Below are 20,501 nucleotides of genomic sequence, written 5' to 3'. Positions count from 1 at the left end.
TTTTTATAATAGTAAAAAGAAAAGAAAGGCGAATAAACAAAGATAAAAACTCTTCTAGCAATTTATATTATTGCTATGCCTCCTGAGAACTGAATGAGTGGATATTACCAGTTTATAACTTTTTTCAAATTAAAAAGAATAACTTTGGATTGAGGCTAAAATAATAATATAAAAACTTTCCAGAAAAATAGATGTTGTCAGGATTTTATAGCTAAAGGTGCAACATAAATCTTGGAGGATCCATTGTGAACCAAAGCAGTTATTGCAAGACTGTATTATTAGTGCATGTCTTAAAAGCAAACTGGACTAGAGCAAATCACTTTGAAATGACTTTAGAATGAGAAAGTATCCTACTGTGAAACAAAGTCAACAGTTGACAGTAATTGACAGAGTAAGTATATTTTTAATTATTGGCTATTATATCATCCAAGTCACATAGTAATTACTAATGAAAGTTGAAGGCTACAGGAAAAAACAAAACTACAAGCACCGATAAAGTAAAAGCACCTTTCCCGTGTGTTATTTATACCTACCACATAGTAAATGGTCAACAGTTACTTGGTAAATTATGAAGTTAACTGTGTAGAATCTTACAAAGAGTTACATGCTTTAATTCTTTTTGAATATTAGTTATAGTTAATATCCCCAATGGATAACTTGATTCTCACATCACTACTCTGCCCCATTTCAGTAAATGACACAATCATTTTCTCATCCAGAAACTCAAGCCAAAAACAAAACCAACAAACAAAATAGAAATTACTCTTCATTAGTTTATTTTTCTTATCTCTCTCAGATAACTCTATCAGTTTTATCTAAAAATTTCCTCCAAAGCCCTCATCTCTATATATGTCCTCTAATATCCTTGAAAAGCTCCATAATTGTCTTTCCTGGTCCACCTCAGTCATCTCCAAAACTGAGGCCTCAGGGCATCTCCACCAGCAGGACAAACAGCGTTAGCCAGGTTGATGGAATCTCAGACATGGCACCCACCTTCTGGCTCTATTGCTCTGTGGGGAGAGGGTTCAGAAAAGGGACAGTAGCCTCTGCCCACCTTTCTATCTGGGAGAAAGCTGTCCTCCAGCTTCACCTTGATGCCAGACAATTCAGTTCCTCCCTATATGCCGCTAGTGCCTTTCAAGCTGCTACCCCAGTGCTGGAGCTCAGGTGGAGTGAGTCTAATTCTGTGTGTGAGTTCTTTAAGAGGAACTGCTTGGGACTCCAGAAGTTTCTTCCACCAGCTCAGTCCCTACTGGTTGTTGCAGCCACAAGTTAAGGGGACTTACCTTCCTCGCACTGGAACCCGGGGCTGGGGGGGGCCTGGTGTGAGGTTGGGACTCCTTGGTCCTGTTAATATACTTCCCAAATCTTTGTCCACCACATGTGGATGTGGGAGCAGCCTGTTCCAAATCTCTGCCCCTCCTGCCAATCTGGATGGATGTGGCTTCTTTAATTCCACAGTTGTCAGGCATCCATTCAACTTGACTTCTGACAGTTCTGAGTGATGGTTTTTCTATATAGTTGTAATTTTTATGTGGTTGAGTGAGAAGGCAAGCCACGTTTACCTATGCTGCCATCTTAACCAGAAGTCCTGAATATTTTTAAAAGAATCAATTCCAACATTGGTCTGTGAACTCCATATTATTATATTTTATATATTATGCAGTTATATATATTATGTATTATAATTTTGTACTCAACTATTTTTGTTATCTGACTCAGTGTTGTCCCATTAAAATACATATTATTCATTTTTTAATTTATTATCCATTCATTTAGCAGACCTGTGAGAGCCAACTATGTATCAGGTTCTATATAATTTTATTGTTCTAATGCTTAAACATGTTTATGCTGCTAACTTTTCATAATAAATATTTCCTTTCAGTGAATATATGAGTAAAATTTATATATATATACTTTCCAAATACTCTACTTGCTTTTATTCCTCTTTAAACAATTGGTTTCCCAACAGTGCTCTGGATATTTATGCTAGACTCTTAACTTAAAAATGAACTTGAGATCCTATTTAAAATTAAAATTGCAAGCTCCACCCCACACAACATCAGTTGATGTGGTGTTAGTACAGTGAGTCAAACTTTTCCTGCCAACTTTGTTAATGATTTCATTAGAATGCAATATTTGACTACTGGAAAATTGTTTTTAATTATATAGTGATCAGGATAAAAAAACATAATATTTCTTCATAATTTCAGAAAAGTCTCTATACCAGTCTGCTAGCTAAACAATTGAATTTTTTTGTTTTACTAATCTAGAAACCACATCTTTGTTACAAGGATATGCTTTCATTGATTTTAGAGAGGGGGGGAATGGAGAGGGGGGAGGGAGAGAGGTAGAGAGAGAGAGAAGCATCCATATGAGAGAGAAACATGGATTGGTTGCCTCCTGTATGAACCCTGAATGAGGATCAAACCCCAAACCCAGCTATGTGCTCTGCTTGGAACTGAACCTGCTGTCTTTTGGTGTATGGGACCAGGCTCCAGCCAACTGAGCCACTGGGTCAAGACTAGAAACCACACCTTTTATTGACAATTCTGTGGAATTTTCTAATTTGCTTTTTAAGAGAAATATTTTTATATGACATATTTAGAAAGTTTTTCACTTTTAAGTAAAATGGATATTACCTGTATATTTTATATATATATATATATATATATATATATATATATATATATATATACTGTATTATATATTTCATTTACTAACTGCATTATATATATACTGACAAAATTGTTGCACAAACTTATTATCAAACAATAGATTATGGAAGTAAACAGGTAAACCAAATTTACAATATTTCCATTAGAAAAACCACTAACTATGACGAGTTCAGATAGATTTTATTTACGTTCTTTCCATTCCTTTAGTTTTGGAGAGATGCTTTACTTGGGATCAGAAGCCTTGAAAGAATTAGCAATAGGGACTTGCTCTAAAATTATTGGTAGATTAGAATTCTGACAAAAATATGTATTTTGGAGTACTTGCTTTCACTTTTGTTAAAAACAAATTAGTCTGTATTTCTCTCTATCTCTCTCAAAATGTGTTTCTATATTGTATGCTATTAAATGATGCTGGGCTAATTCTTAGATGGAATTCACTAAAGCAAAGAGACGGTGAGCCAGACAGGTTGGAAAATATCTGCACATACATCATTCATCTAACCATTGAAATGAAAAATCCTCCTCATGGCAGACAGACAATCTGGAGGTTGTTCAATTTGTCATAATGGAAAAAGGCTTTTATAGCATACTGTACTACTTTTTGCAAAGCAAGAACAAAAAATGGATTAAGTAATTCACACAAGCCCAGAGTACCATATATGTTTTCAATATTTAAATAATTATATATTCACAAAAAACTGTAAAAAAAATAAAAAAATAATTATATATTCACATAGTGTTTTTGTTCTTTTCACAATAATATTTTATATGGTGTATTTAATAAGATCATGATATATATCAATGTTGCTAGTTAACATTACTTTACTGTAAAAAGGAATAAGCCATGGGAGAAGATATCAAGCATCATGTGGCAAACAGGGTGACGTATTGGTTCCTTGTGACTTATCAAGCGCAAGTATTGCTAAAAATAATACCCAGTTATGAGGTCGCATAGTCCATCCCCCATCCTTATTCTATTCTGAAAGGGGAATTGATCTCCTGGTGCATCTGCTGGAAGCATGTGCAAAAGAAATAAGGTTAGTTTTATTAATTTACTTTCTGTACAACTGAATAGCCATAGCGTTATTCTTTCATTCCCCCTGGTACTGCTTTGTTCCTTCCTTTAATAACAGTAAATGTGAAAAATCAGGATTTGTTTTATTCAGCTTCACTGCACTGGGAGCAGTACAGGGAGATGAGATTTGGAGCTGTTCGCCATAATGTATAGGATATCTGGGTTCACTCCACCGATGATGCGGTATCACTGAAAATGACTCACTTTGGGATGTCTGGCATTATTAGAGCATTAAGTCTTGAACTCCTGGCTCCCTTTGAGTGGCACCAGCAATTGCTTAGAAAGAGTTGCTGAGATCTGTACGTGCTATTCCTTTTCCCAAAGTTCTATTGTCAGACCAAACAGAGCTTGTTGGCAAACACAGTTACAGCTAAGAAAAGTAGAGCATTTGGGATAAGCTTTCTATCACACATAAGTGTATGTTTTCCTACAAAAAAGCTAACTCACATGACACTACCTATTCTTGGGTGGAACTTTTCAATCTGGTACACAATTCCTTCAACACAGGTACGGAGAATAGAATGATTAAGAAATTGGTCAAGCTATGTAGTCACATGTCACTTGTATAATATGAGAGACTATGTATTCACATGTCACTTGGATAATATGAGAGACTAATAATTTCTTAATCATTCTATTCTCAGTACCTGTGTTGAAGGAATTGTGTACCAGATTGAAAAGTTCCACCCAAGAATAGGTAGTGTCATGTGAGTTAGCTTTTTTGTAGGAAAACATACACTTATGTGTGATAGAAAGCTTATCCCAAATGCTCTACTTTTCTTAGCTGTAACTGTGTTTGCCAACAAGCTCTGTTTGGTCTGACAATAGAACTTTGGGAAAAGGAATAGCACGTACAGATCTCAGCAACTCTTTCTAAGCAATTGCTGGTGCCACTCAAAGGGAGCCAGGAGTTCAAGACTTAATGCTCTAATAATGCCAGACATCCCAAAGTGAGTCATTTTCAGTGATACCGCATCATCGGTAGAGTGAACCCAGATATCCTATACATTATGGCGAACAGCTCCAAATCTCATCTCCCAGTACTGCTCCCAGTGCAGTGAAGCTGAATAAAACAAATCCTGATTTTTCACATTTACTGTTATTAAAGGAAGGAACAAAGCAGTACCAGGGGGAATGAAAGAATAACGCTATGGCTATTCAGTTGTACAGAAAGTAAATTAATAAAAGTATATATACATTTATATACATATAAATATATTCTCTTTTAAAAGCATGTTTGGAACTTTCTGAATGTTTGGGTAATTTTTAATGTTAGCTTTATATTATTGAGACAAAATTTTATTAAATATATGTTATGAGAGAATGTTAACTTTTTAAAAATATTTCTAGATTGTCTTTTCCCCGCTGTCATTTTTTGTGGTCCATGTGTATTCTCCTTATTCATATGTTTTACCAAAGGTCTGTTGTGATTAATGTGAAACTATCTTTCTCTCAACATTTTCTTGAATTATAATTAAGCTGGGTGTAACATGTCTGTTTGAGGATTTATTATCTCTCACACTCAAAATACAAAAGCCATTTCCTTTGGCTTTTGTATTTTTAATTAAAGAGTATACTGAAATCAGTTTTTCCTATGCAAGTAATCTATCTTTAAATTCTTGCTTTTTAAAGATATTCTCTGCATATTTGATGCTTTACAGATTCACTGAAATGTGCACAGGTGATACATTTTAATATACCTTTCTAGTCATTCACTGTGGCTTACAAATATTTGCATTGAAAACAATTACAGAAAATATTAAGTCACTATATTTTCAAATATTGCCATTTTTCTATTTTTCCTATCTTCTCTTCTTTGGACTTCTATTGCCTTAAACACAGTGTAAGGCAAAAGTAGGTTTACAGTTGTTTATATGGAAAATAATATAATACATAGGTAACAATACAAGAATCAACTCTGTTTTGTGTACTCGCAACTGTAAACCTCCTTTCGCCCCACCCTCTCTATTAGATCTTCTCTTTCTGCCCTCCATGTCTGTTAAACTTTTTTTTTGCATATATTTAAAAAATTAATCTCTTTTACCACATTAAGAAATTTCTTCAGATTATCATCTAGTTTACTAATTCTCTGTGTGTCTATTGATCTTATTTATCCAGCCAGTTTTGTAAATGAACAGTTTTGTGACTAAAAATGATTATAATTTTATTTCTAAAAATTCTGTTTTACCCTCCAAATATTCCTGGCCCTCTTTAGTAGTCATTTGGCCTTTATGTATTTTTGTTTTCCATATATTTTTTTTCATTATTTTATATCCTGGTTTTGAGACAGAAAATTACACTATCTGAAATTATCAGGCCTTTGTTATTGCTATTGTTTGTTTCTTCTGATTTAATTTATGTTTAGTCTATTGTTTATATATTTTTATTGTGCATTTGTAGTTGTCAAACTTCTCAAATGGTAACCATTAGAGACCTTTGCTTTATCTGCAGTTTATTGGGTTAAGTTATCTGCATCACACACAAGGCTTTTATGTTGCTACTTTTTTCCCAGAGAATGAGATTATCAATTTATTTTGTTTTTAAGTATTTTGTTTTATAATTTTTTGGTGTCATAATATGGTTTAATGATTGAGCCACCTTTTAAATTATGATTCCTTATTATTTACACATTTATTTTAAAATATTCATTGAGAATCAATGATGTTCGACAGACTAAAGAACATATTTGGTATGTATTATTAAATATTTATTGAGTTCCTAATATGAATAAGCTTGTCAATATTTTGGCCCTGGTAGAATAGAAATGAACAATATAGTTATGTTTTCAGTTCTAATGCAGCTGGTGACTGAGACACTAAACTAATAATTGAAGAATTTTGTGATTGTTATTGTTATCCTTATTGTAAAAATGGAAGTAAATACAAGAATGCCTTAGTAGAACAACTTGACGTATGAGAGAAAGCAGTCTGATCAGGTAATATTTTCTTAATGAAAAGAAAATTAAGTTCAAATTCCAGCAGAAAAAGAAGCATTCAAACAGTAAGCATTTCTTAAAGCCCTTAGTATAATACGTTCCGAGAAAAGAAAGAGGGTCATTGCTGTTGTAATGCTAGGAATGAATATCTACAGAATGAGCGAGGGAGAGACTGTGGTTCACAATGAGACAGAGGAGGCAATGTCCGGGTAACTGTGTTAGGCTCCACATGTTATCTGTCCTAGGATGCATGAGTCAAAGTTGAAGTGTCCACATAAGGAACCAGGATAGTCACATATGAATTGAAAATATTCCTCTTACTGTATGATGAAAAAGTACATGTATATATATATATCATTTATTATATATGGATGCATATATTTTCAAATGTAGTAAGCACAGAATTATTTCTAAGTAGGAGCTCTGTATGGACAATGGATGAAATATGCAATGAATGTTTTCTGGAGCTTCGAATCTCAGGAAAAACTCTAAAGTATTCTTGTGAGAATTTGCACATATGTGTGCATTTCAGTGTGTGTGTGAATCTGTGTGTCTGTGAATGCATTCTGAGTGGGACAAGAACAAGTTGAGAAAGCTGAGTACACAAGTCAATGAATTTAACTTCAGCATGTTAGGTTTCATGGATAACAAAGAATGGTATAAAGTAAACTTGGACTTCAATAATACAAGGGTTAAATGAATCAGTTCCCATGATGGCACTGGTTGAGATGGCTCAGTTGGTTGGAACACCATTCAAGTCTTATCTTTCCTCTACAGTCCTCTTTAATACATGAAAATTAAATAAAACACACTTTTATTTCATAAAAGTTCTCTTAATATTTATGTAAGTAGGGCATATCATATACCCAAGGAACTACCTAGTCATTTGTATTGACAAGTAAGCTATATTAACTATCTCTTAGTGTTGGGTTAAACAATATTATCATCTCTTCTTTTTTCCTGTTGTTTTAATGTCAACATTTATTATAACTACCACACTCTTTTTTTGAGAGATGGCAAATATTCAAATATTAAAAGTGATAAGAAAAATCTTTTAAAAACATTTTCCACTTGCATATATTTAATTCAGTTTTATTATGGTACAAGAAAACTCAATTAAAAACAGATTGAGATAAAACAACTGTTCTTTATAAATTTTTAAAAACTTGTTAATTCTAGCCTTTTAGAGCAATGAAAAAAAATGAAAGAGATAGTAGAAGTCAGCAAAGGTCAAGCTGAGTTGTTATATTTGAGCTAATTAACATTCTTGTAATGTACTTTAATATATGAAGTCTGTCCAGAAGGTGTGCAGCTGTGTAATATGAAATATAGAGACATTTATTGAAGAAGATACAAGATAACAAGAAACGTAGATAGGACAATGGCACCTCAGCCCCCTTCAAAGTAGGCAGTGTGGGACCTCATGCAGTTCTCCCAGTTGCCTATCCATATCAGCTGCCCTGTTATATATTTCCGAATCTCATCAATGTTCTGAAATCTCTTCCTTTTCAAAGGTGAGTTTAGTTTTGGGAAAACCGGAAGTTGTAGGTTGTCAAATCTGGGCTGGAGGGGAGCTGAGTCACCTGCGTAATTTGATGTTTTGCCAAACAACTCTGCATGAGACATGATGTATGAGCAGGCACATTGTCCTGATGAAGCTGCCAATTGCCAGTTGCCCATATCTGCTGCCTTCTGAATCATCTGAATAGCTTCTGTGGAGGACTGTTCAAGCTTAATACAAAATTTGATGTACATTTGTTGCTCTACTTGCTCACTATTTTGAATGTGACAGCCACACAGTACACATGCTCACTCAACAGTGTCTAATGTCCCCAACTGACTAGTACAGTGAAGTCATCATTGTTCACACATGAGCATTCCAGTCCACTCTCCTTGGCTGCCAGGTTACAGCAATATCACACAAACCATTCTCGTTATATTAACAATGGATAGGCTTTTTTAAGACCTCATAAAAATGATATGAATTATGTAAACATAACTTCTGATGATTGTCCTCTAATATACCTTATAATGATTCTTTTCTTAATTTTCACTTGAATATGAACACATACTAAGTTGATAAGCAAGTTACTTTAGATGATTCTGACATGCACATTGAAAATCAAAATGTGACCTAAACAGGTTTTCTTCCTCCTATAGCAGATTTAAGAATGTTCGTATTCTTAACCCTTCATCATCTCAGTACGTGGATAGGCATTTAGGATTTGAAGTTGGGCTGTCATCTGGGCTAACTTAGAAGTTCTTATCATATTACCATTTCCACATCTACTTATATGTATAGAATATAAAATCAAGTCCTAACCAGGAAACACTATGAAAAGTCAAACAGAATGTTTTGAACAATACTACTTAATATTTTTAAAAATTAGACAGTTTTAGTGTTAGGATTTGAAGTTGGTTTAGAGGTCATCAAATGAAATACTTCATAAAACAGGGTATCCAGCCTTAACTAAAATAATTCTAAGTATAGCATTCTTATAGAAATATACTTTTCTTTTTCCTTTTTCTATTTTATAAGTTGTAATTTAAAAAAAAAATAAGTTGTAATTTTTACCAGTTGAAATTGCTCATGTTTTTTAAATGCAATATTTGGAAAGGCTTGTAAGTACAACAATGAGAACAATCATGCCTTCTAGAATTTATCTCCCTAACCTACAGATACAAAAACTGCTATACTTTGAATTATAAATACTAATTACTATTAAATAAATGTTGTATTAGATAAAACAATGTACATTTTCCTCCTCCTCCTCTCAATTTTTGAAACACCACAATATCACAATTTTTGTTTAAAAACATTATATTGCTAATGAAAATATTGTTCTCTACTGAGACAGGCAAAGCATTTTGATTTTATTCCCATTTTTATAGAAGTTTCTCTTTTTCTCAAACAACTGGTTGTATTTTTCACTTATATAGCTTTCTTTGAATTTATACTAAAATCTTGCAGTCCTCTAATAGATCTTATACTTCTCATAATTTTCCATATATTTAATCCTGTTTCCTTCCTTGGACATACACCTTCTGCAGCTATTCTTTCTCCTACACTGGCAGAAATCTAGGATTTCCTTTTCCTGTCATCATAGGAACCCCTCCCCCCACCATGTCCCCATGCCCCATGCTACATATACATATTACTTCTTGTGTTGGTCCATAGCCTTAAGAACAAGTCTCTATTTTTGTTTCCTTTGTAATATCCTGTGAAAGGACACATATCAGGTGAGGTTGTTGAGAAAGGTCGTCTAAGACTACTTTTTCTTAAACCCTAACAGTTGATGAATAATTTTTCTGGCTATCAAATTCTCAGTTGACATTTATTTTACTTCGTAACACTAAGATGTTGCACCATTTAAGTCTGGCTTCCAACATTGATGCTCAGAAACTTGCAACAATTTATATTTCACATTCTGTTTAAATCTGACCTGCTTTTGGTTTGTTGCTTCTAATAATGAGTTTTCATTTTTCTTTGTTCAGATTTTCTGAAATTTTACACTAATATGTCCTCATATGGATCTTTTTTCATTAACTGAACAAGCAATAATACTGTGTATTTAAGTCATTCAGTTATCATAAATTTTATTTTAATATTTCTTTGAACAATCCCTTGTTACTCCTTTTCAGTCCTCCCCAAGTTCCATGTAGAACTTGTTTTATTTGGATATTGAGTTGTCTTGAGTGTTTCTCTAACTGCCTTATGCTTTTCAGCTAATGCCATTTTCTTTTTCTTTCTAATAACTTTCCAGAGAGTTCTATACCATTAACTTCTATATTTTTAGTTCTCTATCTTTGTTAATTATATGCACCATGCTTTTAATATTCAAAATTTTTAATATTTTGTTTTTTTCTTTTTATCATATACACAATATTTTTTTCTTGTTCATGAATTTGATGGGTGAATCAGCTTAGTTTTCCTGGTTTATCTGATGTCATTTTTGATTTCTCCTTTTACTTTCCAATTGTATTTATCATAGCATAGAATTGTAGGTATCTCATAATTATATTAAAATGGAGTTTGTGCTTCTTGTTCTTCTAGATTTATGTGAAAAGTGGTGTGTGTGTGTGTATGTGAGAATCTGTGTCTGTGAACGAATTTTGAAGGAAAATGTAGCTGTCTTAAAATTAGACAACTTGGGGGTAAAGTTTCAGGGTTTTCCACCTTGCGGCCTGATGCACGTGTCCCAGGATGGCAGTGAATGCGGCCCAACACAAATATCATAAATTTACTTAAAACATTATAAGAGTTTTCTATGATTAAGTATTGCAAAGTATGTAATGTGTGGCCCAAGACAACTCTTCTTCCAGTGTGGGCCAGAGACACCAAAAGTTTGGACACCCCTGCTAGACCCAAGCCAATTACAGAGGTAGATGTACATTCTAGGGTAAGAGATGGGGAAACTGCACAATTTTCTCTTAACTAGACTCCTGTTTCAAACAGGAGTCTACCCGAAGGAAGTATTCCCCACTGGAAGCTGTACATACATGAGTGTGGGGAGGGGTGTGTGGAGAGTGTGTTTCCCCTCAGTACTCCACTCCCTCACATGTGCATACTATGGAGAGACAAAAGGCAAAAACATAAGAATGCTTCAGCATGTCAGTAAAACCAGAGGGAGATGAGAGCCATGCTTTGTCCTATGTGGCAAAGTGATTTTAGATATCTGAATCTGTGAATAGTGTATTAAGAGTCTACTAAAGAAACAGAAGATATCTTTTCCTCAAAGAATATGAAATATATTTAAGAACTTACAGTGCAGAGGAGCATGCTATTTTTCTGATAACACGGTTTGGTTTTTAGTATCTTCTATATCTAATAATATATTTCTATATCTAGTAATAGAAATATTTATATTGTCATATCAGCTTCTGTTTATATTATCATGCCAACTGTGGGAAATCTTGATTCATAATTAGTCTTTAATATGTGTTTCAAAATAAATTTTATAAATTCCCTATACAATTTCTATAATTTTAATGCTATCCATTTTAATTTTGTCCTGACTGCTTACTTTTTCATCAATTCCCCATTGCCTACATTTTCAGAGTCCACTTGTCTAAACTATTATTGAAACCATTTATCATGCATTCAACTTGTACTCAGATTATTTTAGTTCTTTTCTTTATGAATGCATGAATTGAGTGCTGTGTTGTCTCAAAGTATATGACCTTAACTGAATCACAAATCATAGGAATCCCATCTTCTGAACATGATAAATTTGTAAAATGTGTACAGATATAAAATATTCAAAGCTAAACACATGTGAAAAATAAAATTTAGCTCCCATAGAGCCCAGCCATATGGAGGTCTCTACAGGATCTAAAAATGCTCTTAAAAAAAATCCTCAATTGAAGTACATTATATTTAGTATTTAATCCTCTGTGTATTATATAATGTAGAGGTAATTAATGAATTATTATTATATAATAAATTTGAATGAGAATGTTAGTATTTTACTGTAAGTTCTTAGCTTTAATTTTATTCATTAATATTATTTGAAGTTACTTCCACTTGACAAAGAATGTGTACTTAAATTCAGAAAGAAATTAATTTGCTTATATGGACTTAAAAGACTATAAAAAGAATTTTGCAGCTGTTATAACTAGTGTCTGCACAAGTAAACTGAACTGACTCTCAGAAGTGAGAATTATATCTAAATTAAAAAAATAATAAAACCCCTAATTTCTAGTGCTTCCATGGTGTACATACCTCACCACAACTGAAAATCCTGACTATTTAATATTCCACATTTAGGAATCAGTAGAATCAATATACCACTGGGTCAATGTTGAGCAAGGAAATTTAACACAAGTTTTGATGGTGTCTTAAAAATATGGCCAATATTTTTTTCCTGGAAATGTATAAGGATCTACACATTTGTCTCTAATTTACAATATTAAGGTTTTGGAGGAGGTAGGCTGAGGAGGTATAATTATTATTTCTCACTATATATAATTGTTCTTTATTTCTTAAAATAAACAAACTCTTCAAAAATAGCTGACACTTTAAAAATTTTAAAAGGCTTACTTTTACTTTTCATATGTATGCAGTGTCCACTTGTTTGAATCAGATGAATGCATAACTAAGGCTAACTTTTGTCTGCTTTCTACATGCCTACTGATAATTAACTTTGTCTCAATTGTATTTTTACAATTATCAGAATCATTTCCTATTTTTACTTATTTTTATATAAGGACATCTAAATAACGAAAGGGTAAGAATAGTGTAGGAAATGTAGAAGCCAAAGAACTTATAAGTATGACCCATGGACATGAACTATAGGGGGGGAATGTGGGAGGGAGGGGGTGGGCAGGATGGAGTGGAGTGAGGGGGGCGGGAAATGGGACAACTGTAACAGCATAATCAATAAATATATTTTTAAAAAATACAATCAGTAAAAAAATAAATAAATAAATATAATAAGTACATATATCTAAATATAAATTAATAACTATAAATTAAGATAAATATAAAGAAGTAATATGTATTCTTATACTTATTTTTGAAATGTATAAATAAACTCTAAATAAATAAGTATATAATTATGTGTGAGATACTATCTGTCATAAATGGCCAATATTGCTTTGCTTTTTCAAGTTTTATATGTTATACTTTACATGTATATTATTCTGTTATATCCTTTTTCAAATACAGTATTTTGGGACAGATTTATTCAGGTGGCTACATATAACTCTAGTTTACATTTTATATGTCCATTCTTTACTTAGTGAACATGTAGACATGTGACTGTTTCCAGTATTTTGTTCTCACAAGCAAGTCTCTACAACTGCTGCCCCTAGACAATTATTTGAAGGGAGTGACATTGATTAGTGGAATAACTAGGATTTAGGGAGTCACATCTTTTACTTTCTTGGCTTTTGCCACATTTTTCTCCAAATAGCATGTATCAGTTTACACGCCACCACCAGTGTATACGAATGTCTTTTGATCCACATCCTTGCTAATATTTAGAATTATCAGACTTAAATTTTCTTAATTTCATAGATGTAAAATGGATTCTTACTGTTTATTTTATTCCCCCTTCCAAGATATATTCCATGATAACCGGTGTTGCTTTTAACAATTATTTTCTGTCTTTTTTTCCCTTGCAAGCACATGGGAAATCTGACGTTCCTGGTTAATGTGTGTTACTAGGTTTCTGGTACTGGTAAGTAAGCAGTTACACAGAAATGAACTTACGTCAGCTCTGCCCGAGATGACTTGTTTGAGAGTGCAAGCAGCTCCGTTTCTCTCTGGCACAGCAAACAGCAATGTTTGGGGTAGTGATTGTTCCATCAGCTCAGGACTCTGTGGGACTGTGATCAGTAGACCTGTCTTGAAAAGGAGATGATTGAAACATAAGTGTTTGTTGTTCTAAGTCACTGAGATTTTGCAATTGTTTGTTACCATAAGAAAACCCAGCTCTTTATTTGAGAATACAAGGATGTTAATCAAAATGTCCCCAATTTATAGTTTATAAAAATCTTTGATATACATTATTTTAAAACCTCCTACTAATAACTCAGTAAATCAGATATTATTCTAATTTTACATGTATGAGTATTGAGGCATAATGAAGGGAAATCATTTCAAATTAACAGTATTTTGCAACTACCTGTAGAGAACTAATCTTTTGCATCCACATCCTATTCTCTTTTGTTTTAAAATATTATGCTTCCCCCACCAAATTCCTAGTTACCCTAACATCAAAAAGCCTTGTAAAAGGCCTTTAAAATAGATGGGATTTTCTTCTATTTCTTTTTAACATTTATATAAAATAAGACGCCTTTTCATTTTAAGTAACATTTTAATTTCCCTAGTATAAGTGCATTTTTCAGGTTTCATTCTACCTATAATAATGTTAGATTTAAGACTATCTAAAACGCTAATAAAAGGAGAATTCTCTTTGTGGCAAGGGTACCGAGGAGTTTTGATGGTGTACTCAATTACAGTATCTCCCTGAGTACGTCAATCAGTACGACAAATTCAAGTGCTGCGTTTTTATTATGAGCAATGCTGTAAAACTTAAGGCAACAGCTATTTTTTTCTCTCAGATTTTGCCTGCAGCACCAAGTGATAAAAATAATTATAAATTAAGTAAACTTGATGTGCTGCTCAAGTTTCTGAGAGGATAAATATAGCAGACCATAATGTCATTTTCACAGTTATATTTCACACTATAACCATATACAGAGGAAAAAAACACCACTTCTAATTGCAAAGCAGTCTCGAAGGGCTCCTGCTTTTGCTAATATTTTTCAAGATGTGTAATAACTGAAAGACTTAGTAATTAAAGATAAAAATTATTTTTTAACATTGTGAGAGCGTGAAAATAAAAATTATCAGTTGCTTGATAGTTGAGTTTTATAATTATGTTTAGTGAGAAAATTATATTGTACCAACCAATATTTACTTGTCTTCCATCCATGCATTAGCTGGTTGAAAATAACAACAACAACAACAAAAAAACATATATAAGGCCAACTTTTTTAGTTCTGTTCTTTCCATGGGTGAATGGGTAACTATTTGACCACTTTCAAATTTCCACCATTGAAACTGTTATAATAGGATTTTATTTTCTAACTTAACTCATGATCTATTTCCATCCTTCTGAACAATAAATGCTACATCCTAACTCTCTGAGTCTGGAAAACTAGACTAACCTCTTCCTCCTTTTGATTAGAAAAAGGAAATTCATTACATTTGATATAAAGTATATTATATTATTTCAGCAACAATTACTATGCATATTTTAAAACATTGATTTGAGAGAGAGAGGGGGAGAGAGAGAGGAGGAGAGAGAGATTGCTTTGTCATTCCACTTATTTATGCATTAATTGGTTGTTTCTTGTGCGTGCCCTGACTGGGGATCAAACCCAAACTTGAAGTGCTGAGATGACTCTATAACCAACTTAGCTACCTGACCAGGGCATCAATTATAATGCAGTACATACTAATGTTAAGGTACTTTCAGATTCACAGAAAAATTGAGGGCAGAATAGAAATATTTCCCATGTAAGTGCTGCCGCCACATTATCCACACCTCTCAGATTGATACATTTTTAACAATTGATGAAACTTGATTGATACATCATTATCCCCCAATGGCCCTAGTTTACACTGTGGTTCACTCTTAGTGATGTGCATTTTATGGGTTTGAGCTAATGTAAAATGAATGACATGTATCAATTATTATAAATAGTAGCACACAGAGAAGTTTTACTCCCCTAAATATCTTCCATTTTCATCTATTCATTCTTATCCTGCTCAATCCTTGGCAATCACCGAGACTTTTAGTATCCATAGTTTGGCTTTCTAGAATGTGATATATTTGGAATCATACAGCATGTGGCCTTTGCACACTGGCTTCCTTCAGTAATATGCACAAGTTTTCCTCATGTTCTTTCATGGCTTGGTAAATCAATTTCTTTTATATTTGACTCATTCTTGGTTTTATTCTTATTTTTAAAATAAAACTAAGTACCCCGCATGCCCTCAAGTAGTGCCCCGTCCTTTAGTTCATGTCTGTGGATCATGCATGTAAGTTATTTGGCTTCTCCATTTCCTATGCTGTTCTTAGCATCCCCCTGTCTATTCTCTACCTACCAATTTGTATTGCTTAATCCCTCCACCTTTCCCCTCATTTTCCCCCTTTCCCCTCTCAACTGATAACCCTCCAGATAATCTCCACATCTATGAGTCTGTTTTTCTTCTGCTTGTTTGCTTAGTTTTTTTTTTTTATATTCAATTGTCAGTAGTTGTGAATGTATTGCCATTTTAAAGTTCATAGTTTTGATCTTCTTTTCTTAAATGGCTTGGTGATGATGAAATCCTTTAGCTTTACCTTTTCTGGGAAGTACTTTTCTGCCCTTCATTTCTAAATGAAAACTTTGCTGGATAGAGTAATTTAGGTTGTAGGCCCTTGCTTTTCATCACTTTGAATACTTCTTACCAGTCCCTTCTAGCCGATAAGGTTTCTTTTGAGAAATCAGCTGATAGTTGTATGGGAATTCCATGGTAGGTAACTCTCCGCTTTTCTCTTGCTGCTTGTCAGATTCTCTCTTTATCTTTAACCTTTAGCATTTCAATTGTTATGTGCCTTGGTGTGGTCCTCTTTGTGTCCATCTTGTTTGAGACTGTCTGTGCTTCCTGGAATTATATATCAATTTCTTTCACCAAATTAGGAAGTTTTCTTTCGTTATTTTTTCAAATAAGTTTTGAATTCCTTGCTCATCCTCTTCTTCTTCTGGCATCCTTATGATTCAGATGTTGGTGTGCTGGACATTGTCCCAGACATTCCTTAGCCCATCTGCATATTTTTTTGGATTCTTATTTCTTGTTGCTGTTCTAATTAAGTATTTTTCTTCCTTATATTCCAAATTATTGACTTGATTCTCAGATTCATACCCTCCGCTGTTGATCACCTTTAAAATGTTATTTATTTCACTCAGTGTTATTTAAGTTTCTTAAACATGTTGAAATTTGACAAGGAATAGCTCTGTTATGTATTTCAACTTGTTTTGATAAAGTGACAACTTTTGTAAATGGAGTGAAGTTTTAAAAATCATAGACAAGCTCTCATTATTCTTTTCACAACTGTAAGAAGACCTATTTACAAGAAAAGAGATTATTCAAGAGATTTTACTTTATTTTTTTTACCAGAACTTTATCAGAGCACATCTATAGGAAATTTAATCTATTAGAAAACTAATGGAATTAATTAGATAATAAAATTTATTTAACTAAATGTGATGCACAAATGTGTGAAAGATACAAAGTAAAGAATTATCTGATTTTTGGATGATGAGTCTATAGGTGGCTCAAATAAAAACATAATGTTGAAAAATTGCATTGATACAAAATACTTAGCCATAAGAAACTATGCTTTTATCCATGCTGCCACAAAGGGTATAAGCTCCTTCTTTCTATCTGCTGTGTAGAACTCCATTGTGTAAAAGTACCATAGTTTTTTCATCCACTCATTTACTGATGGGCACTTAGGTTGCTTCCAGCACTTGGCTATTGTGAATTGTGCTGCTATGAACATTGGGGTGCATAGGTTCTTTTGGATTGGTGTCTCAGGGCTCTTAAGGCATAATCCCAGCAGCGGAATTACTGGGTCAAAGGCAGTTCCATTTTTAGTTTTCTGAGGAAATTCCATACTGTTTTCCACAGTGGCTGTACCAGTCTGCATTCCCACCAACAGTGTATTAGGGTTCCCTTTTCTCCGCATCCTCTCCAGCACTTATTTATTTATTTGTTTATGTTGGCCACTCTGACTGGTAGAGCATTATGCTAAGTGAAATAAGCCAGGCAGTGAGGGGAAAAATACCATATGATCTCACTTTTAACTGGAACATAATCAACAGAAGAGAAAAGCAAACAAAATATAACCAAAGACATTGAAGTTAAGAACAATCTAACAATAGCCAGAGGGGAGGAGGGAAGGGATAGTGGGGAGAAAGGTTTTCAAGAACTACTGTAAAGGACACATGGACTAAACCAAGGGGGAGGGTGGAAGCAGGGGAAGGAGGTGGGTTTGACTGGGGTGGGGTAGAGAGGTGGGGAGAAAATGCAGACAACTGTAATTGAACAACAATAAAATAATTTAAAAATTGAAAAAAATAAAATCTTAAAAAAAGAAAAGAGAAACTACACTTTTATTATATGTGACTGCATATAAAGTACATTTTATAGAGTAGGTAGTAGTCAAATATTTGTCCTACAGAAATTTGCATTGACTTTTTTACTGAAGAATTCTAATATTAAAAAGTGTATATTGTTATGGAAACAAGTTAACACATGTAACACTACTTATAGTAACAAAAATCTAGATAAGGTGTAAATGTTATCAGTATTATAATGTTCAGTGAAAATATATAATAACTCTCTAACCTATAGAAAGATATAGAAATTTAAAAAGAATGACAAGAAGAAAAATATCTTAGAAGAAAAAATAATATGATTTCATTCATTTGTGTATATATACTTTTATATGTTACATTTAGATCTATATATATAAATTCATGTATACATTTCAATAAAAATCTGAAGAATATACTTTAAGCAGATATTGTTTTAAAAATGTGTAAAAAGAAATTAATTTATATTTTTATATTTATGTGAATCTTTAGATTTAATTATTATAGTTATAATTTAAAATATTTATTTTTAGAACCTTATTTTGTATTTATAGTCATTCACTAATTTAACTAATAAACAATGATCATATATATATATCATATACCAGTTGCTTGTTCAAGAAGCAGAATCCCAAAACAAATAATACTTATCATTAATGGGATGAATTTTGTTCCCCAAAAGAAGATATGTTTAGTACTGACCCCCAGTCCTTCAGAATGTGACTCTATTGTGAAATAGAGTTGTTTCAGACTTAACCAAAATAAGATGAGTAATTACATTGGGTCCAATCCAATATAGCTGGAAAAGGGGAAAATTCAGACACAGACACACTGATAATGTGAAGAGAAACAAAAAGAATACAACACATAGACCAATGGAATAGAACAGAGCCCAGAAATAAACCCAAGTCTCTATGGTCATTAATATTCAACAAAGGGGCAGAAGCATAAAACAGTGTAAAAACAGCCTTTTCAACAAATGGTGTTTGGAGAGCTGGACAGCTACTTGAAAAAAAAAAATAAACTCAACCACCAACTTAAACCATACACAAAAATAAACTCAAGATGGATAAAAGACTTAACTATAAGTCATGACACCATAAAAATCCGAGAGGAAAACATAGGGAGGAAAATCTCAGATATTTCATGCAGTAATATTTTCACCAATATGTCCCCTAGAGCAAGGAATATAAAGGAAAGAATAAACGAATGGGACTTCATCAAAATGAAAAGCTTCTTCATGAGGAAAACATCAGCAAAATGAAAAGAGAACCAAATGTATGGAAAATATATTTGCAAATGATATCTCAGACATGGTTTTGATCTCCAAATATACAAAGAACTCACATGACTCCACTCCAGGAAGACAAACAACCCAATTAAAAAATGGACAAAGGACCTGAATGGATATTTCTCCAAGGAGGGCATACAGAGGGTACAGAGACATGAAAGGAAGCTCAGTATCACTAGCCATCAGAGAGATGTAAATTAAAACTACAGTGAGATACCACCTCACACTGGTCAGAATGGCCAACATAAACGAATCAACAAACAAGTGCTGGTGAGGATGTGGAGAAAAGGGAACCTTAGTACACTGTTGGTGGGGATGCAGACTGATGCAGCCACTGTGGAAAACAGTATGGAATTTCCTCAGAAAACTAAAAATGGAACTGCCTTTTACCCAGCAATTCCACAGCTGGGATTATACCCTAGGAATCTTGAAACACCAGATCAAAAGAACCTATGCATCCCAATGTTCATAGCAGCACAATTTACAATAGCCAAGTGCTGGAAGCAATCTAAGTGCCTGTCAATAAATGAGAGGATCAAAAACTGGTACATTTATACAATGGATTATTACACAGCTGAAAGAAGGAAGGAACTCCTGTCCTTCATGAAACATGAATGGATCTGGAGAGCATTATGCTGAGTGAAATAAGCCAGACAGTGAAAGACAAATGCCATTATGATCTCACCTATAAGGGAACCTAATCAACAGAACAAATGAGGAAGCAAAATATAAATGGAGACATTGAATTTAAGAACAAACTGACAGTAACCAGAGGGGATAATGGGGTTAAAAGGGAGAAGGGTTGTCAAGGAACATGTATAAAGAACCCATGGACAAAACCAAAGGGGAGTAGGATCAAGTGTGGGA

The sequence above is a fragment of the Desmodus rotundus genome, chromosome 13 (assembly GCF_022682495.2).
Source record: "Desmodus rotundus isolate HL8 chromosome 13, HLdesRot8A.1, whole genome shotgun sequence".
NCBI classification, from domain to species: domain Eukaryota; kingdom Metazoa; phylum Chordata; class Mammalia; order Chiroptera; family Phyllostomidae; genus Desmodus; species Desmodus rotundus.
The sequence above is the reverse complement of the archived record's forward strand: the minus strand, read 5'-3'. Positions refer to the sequence as shown.